This window comes from Cheilinus undulatus, linkage group 5 (assembly GCF_018320785.1).
Source record: "Cheilinus undulatus linkage group 5, ASM1832078v1, whole genome shotgun sequence".
NCBI lineage: Eukaryota > Metazoa > Chordata > Actinopteri > Labriformes > Labridae > Cheilinus > Cheilinus undulatus.
This window is the reverse complement of record NC_054869.1, coordinates 3,464,925-3,470,064: the sequence shown is the minus strand read 5'-3', so window position 1 is coordinate 3,470,064 and position 5,140 is coordinate 3,464,925. Positions and strand designations below refer to the sequence as shown.

The following is a 5,140-nucleotide window of genomic DNA, read 5'->3' as shown; positions in this document are numbered from 1 at the left end:
CAGGGACCCCTCACTGTACCTGAAGATGGACAAACACAGCCATGCACATTCAGTCATGTTCAAACAAGGCTGCCCATAAGGGAGATAATGGAAAAAATAGGTTAGAAAGGTGATGAAATATGGTTTTGGAAACTAGCAAAAATGAGTTAGAAGCGGCAAAAATTAAATCAAAGTGGCAAAAATAAGCACAAAATGGCAAAAATGGCTTAAAGGGGCAAAAACAGGCATAAAATTATTAGACAGAGATTAGAAAGTGGCTGGTACAAGTTTAAAGTGGCAAAAATGGGTTAACTGTGGCAGAAAAATAGGCAGCAATGGGCTAAACTGCCCAAAAGTGGCAATAATAAACAGTGAAATAGGGTTAAAATAGGTTACAATGGGCAAAAATGTGGTAAAAGGTAGCCGGCGAAAAGAGGCAATATACAATATAATAATATACAAATATACAATATGCAGGAAGTGGCAACATTTGGTTTAAAAGTGGAAGAAAAAAATGGTTGAAAGGGTTTAAAATAGACAAAAATGGGTTTTAGTTGACAAAAATGTGTTAAAATTGGTGGGAAAAAAAACAATAAAACTTGCAAAATTGATGTCAAGTAGCAAATGTGTAATCTTAAAGATATTGTAAGCTTTAACAGTGAAGTAAATCCCTGTGTACTTATATATGTTTTGAGTTAGAGTTAAACAAAATTAGAAATAATAAGTTAACAACTACACAGTGAACTATCTACATATTTCATGTTACAAAGTTGTAATTCCAAGGTTTACATGTTAAAATATTTTCTGTATCATCTAACAAGAGTTACTAGGGTATGTTGAATCTGCCACTGGAGTTCCCATCATGTTTACTTAGAGTTTAGCCCTTCTGATCTCTGATTTGTCAACTGTATGACATGTGACAAGCAACCAGGAAGTGGAGAGTTGTTGTGGAGCAGAGAGAAAGTGGCTGCCATTAAAAACAGATGCTGAGAAAGTTATCTGACTCCATCCTGCTGTTCTTCATACTTAGAGTGATCCTTTCACCATACACCGAACCCTCACGTTACAATATTATGGGTTTGTTTAAAGGCATCTGGAGACCCCCTCTCAGTGTCTCTTGACCCCCAATGGGGTCCCGACCCCAAGGATGAGAATCCCTGCTCTAAAGTAGGGCTGAACAATTTTGGAAGAAACAAACATTGTGATAATGGTGGGTTGCTCCCTCCAGGGAAGAGAGAGTGTCTTTGCCTCAAGTGAAGGAGTTCAAGTACCTCGGGGTCTTGTTCATGAGTGAGGGTTGAAAGGGCCAGGAGATACACCGGCAGATCAGCGCAGCATCTGCGGTATTGCAGACGTTGTACCGCACTGTTGTGGCTGTGCTAGAAGACTGTCATTTTACTGGTCGATCCTCGTCCCAACCCTCGCCAATGGTCATGAACTCTGGGTAATGACAAAAAGAACAAGATTGCAGTGTGACGGTTTTTAGTGGTTTGAGTTTTCTTTTGTTTTAATTTCTGGGGTACCAGCCGGGGATAAACCTGGCAAAAGTCAGTTTTGATCCTTAAGTCACCGCTTAATTTGAATAACCAACACAAAGGATGTAAAAGTATAAAACTCAATAACCTAATATTTTAAGAAATGGAAACCTGAACCAACTTTCTCAGTTAAAAAATAAAGTTTGTATGAAATTGAAAAAAAAACAAAGCAAAACAAAACAAAACAAAACAAAACCCAAACACATTAAGAAAACAATAACAATGAAACAAAGACCCTTAAAGCAAAGTTAGTCCGTTTTCTCACTAAACAACCCAAAACTACCTTTACAGGCTCTTATTTTTTCAGTTCATTGATTTCAGTTCTTTAAATCCCCTCACCCTTCTTTAATTCATTTCAGTTTAAAGGCAATTTAGTTCAGTTCCAACAGAAGAAAACAAAACAGTTCAGTGTGAAAAGAATAAATGCAGTCATGCTATAAATAACAGCGTTACACACAGAGTCGGAGCCCCTTTCAGTCGACTGTTGTCCGCTGTCAGTCAGTCAGCTACAACTGTCAGCATCTGTGTCAGTCTCCACAGCAGTCTGCACCTTTTTCTGTGTTTGAGTAGACTTGAGTAGCGTTGACTTGAGTAAATGGTTGAAGAATTTTTCTGAGGCAAATTTCTCGTTTACGAGGGCCTAACTAACCCGACTTTTCGAACTTTTCCACAAGATACAGCTATTCGCGACCGGCTTCCACATACTGTAGACCACAAGACAGACAGACAGGCGCTTTTCCATGACAAGCGGGACATCATTTGTGTGCGTCCCCGTTCGCTGGAGCGGACTCCGTCCACCAATTAGGACAAAGGGAGGGGGAATGACAGAACGAGTGTGTGGATTGTTACAGCGATTGAAACGATCGAAATGAGATCCCTCAGGAGGGTGTCTGGGCTCAGCCTTGATGATAGAATGAGGAGCTCGGACATCCAGAGGGATCTCGAAGTAGAGCCGCTGCTCCTTCACGTCAAGGAGCCATTTGAGATGGTTCGGGCATGTGATCAGGATGCCTCCTGGTCGCCTCCCTGCGGAGGTTTTCTGGGCGCGTCCAACTGGAAGGAGACCCCGGGGTAGACTCAGAACTCTCTGGAGGGACTATATTTCTCATTTTGCCTTGGAACGCCTTGGAATCCCCCAGGAGGAGTTGGAAAATGTTGCTGGGAAGAGAGATGTCTGGGTTGGCTTGCTTTGCCTGCTGCCACCGTGACCCAACCTGGATAATTGGATGCGATCATTTTTCCTCTCTGGGATGTATGTTACAACTTTTGTAATTAAAAGAGAGAAGGGCAAAAACATTGTTTTAGAAAAGTAAACAACTCACTGCTGTTCTTTGTTCTTTTAACAAAGAAATGTTGTCAATTTCTGATAAAACTGGCGCTTTAGCAGCATCCACACTAAGCTCTTCCGCCATAATTGCACCAGCCTCTTGTTGCTGCTTGATTATGTTATGACTCCGCCGCGCCCAGGAGTACCGCCCCTTACTCCTGTCACTCTCAATCCACCCAATCTGTTCAGACTGGAGCTTTGCAAGATGGATTCACCAGTGAGAAACACAGAAACAGGAAAATCCATCTGCTTTGCAAGGTTAGCCCACATCACTATTTTGATACAAATACAAAATATTGTTCATCCCTATTATAAAGTCGATCTGGATTAAGACAGGACGTCCATTACACTTAGTTTAAGACAGCTAAGTGCTGTTGTTTTATTTGTCTAATCTCATGATGAAAAGCCTTTATTCCTTCTGCTAATGATGCTGATAGGGAAACAGGGCCTGATATTTCATCACAAAGAAAAAAAAGTTCTAAATAACCAAAATCTGTTAGAGGTTATTCATGGTTCTTCTGAGGAAATCCCTGTTTCATTCATCACTTTAATTCTGTTGTAAGAGGCAAGTGATGTCCTGTCACGCATACACAGCTGTGATTACAGAAAGCTGAAATCCGGATGTGTCTTTACATCCTGTGAGTAAAGAAGAAATGATTTCTCCAGTAAAGCTTTCGCCATTCCTAAGAGGAAGTCTTTTTTTTAGGCTTTATCCCTTATTTGATAGGACAGCTGAAGAGAGACAGTTGGGGAGACATCCACCTAACAACGCCAGAACAGGAAACAGATCATGAGACCAGTGCGTTCAGGATTTGGGTGCAGCTGAACCGGCAGCCCAGTTGTTTCATTTTAAAACTTAGTGTAATACCAACTTTATTTTGTCATCATGATAATCCTGCAGAAACGAAACCTACCACTTGCTAAGACATGAAATGTTTCAGTCCTGCATGTTCACTTTATGTCTTCTATTCAGTCACACCACCACACCACATTTCTCTAAACAAGAACTAAGAGTCACACTGAAAGCTTGTCTTTGAAGAGATGTTTTTGCACATCTCTCGACTGGCCTTGGTATCAATTTTGTTCCCAGAGAAGCTCCACCGTTAACAATCTACGGCTACGGTGACCTGTCAGCTCAAGAGAAGTGCATGTGCACAGCGCCATTTTGTCTTGGCGCTCTGATTGGCCTGTCATGAATGTGACAGACAGAACGTTCCTCCAATCACCTTCCCAGAATTTTTTGAAAAGTCCTGCCCTTTCCAAACGTTTTCTGTGGGAGCTTTCCCAGATGAATGTTGAACATATCCATGCTCTGGCTCTATAAAACATTAGATCTGAGGTTTCAGGTTAGTTGTTTAAAAGCAGTGACTAAAAACAACTCCTTTTTACCTGGTATCACTCATCCAGGTCCACACTCCCTCACTACGCTCGGCCAGTGAAAGACGTCTGGTACTTCCATCGCATCAGGGGCCTGAGTCACTAGCTCCACTTTCCTCCTGTTGTCCCCTGATGGAAGAGTGAATTACATGAGTTCACTGGTATCAGGTGTAATCCTGTCCATGGAGGGAAAGAAAGTTTGTGAGACACAGACACACAACTACAGAGATTCTCAGATTAATCGTGGTACAAAAAATTAGTGCTGTTAACATTAACGCGATAACACTTGTGATTAATGGAATAAACTCCATAGAGAACTACATATCGCGAACCATAGCGACTGTAGACATGTCAGTACATGACTTTTGTTGTTCTTTAAAAGAAAACAACTCATTGCTGTTCTTTGTTCTTCTTTAACAAAGAAATGTCGTCAGGTTCTGATGAAACTGGCGCTTTAGCAGCATCCATGCTAATGTCTTCCGTCATAATTGCAACGGTCCTTTGTCACCGCTTGCTTACGTCACACTGATTGGTCCTGTCACTCTAACCGGGCCCAAACGGTTCAGACGGGAGCTTTGCAAGATAGATTGCAGGTGAGAAACATGGAAACAGACATATCCATCTGCTTTGCAGAGTTACTTAATGGTAATTTTCTTTTTAAAAAGCAGGAGAATGTTAGTTTAGATAAAACCAAAACTGTGGGTACATGCTGCAGTGATGAACTGTCTTTACACTGAAGCACAAGTCTTAAGTACCACCTTAACCCTTTAAGCACAAAAGTCGCAAAATTGCGACAAGCAACATTGCTGAATTAAACAGGCTCTAGCTGCAAAAATGGTGCCTAATGTTGTTACTACTTCTTACCAGGAGATGGTGGACATGAGTATCTTCAATCCCAGCAGCATTTCTTGGTGTGTTTCCA

At 41.3% G+C, this 5,140-nt stretch overlaps 1 long non-coding RNA gene across 1 annotated transcript; it reads right to left on the bottom strand.

Annotated features, from left to right (window-relative positions):
- Positions 1-1,256: 1,256 nt before the first annotated feature.
- LOC121509255 lies at positions 1,257-5,140 on the bottom strand. The gene is made up of 3 exons (XR_005991862.1): positions 5,083-5,140; positions 4,231-4,347; positions 1,257-1,419 (listed from the first exon to the last, which is right to left on the bottom strand). It is a non-coding gene; the product is annotated as an uncharacterized LOC121509255 (long non-coding RNA).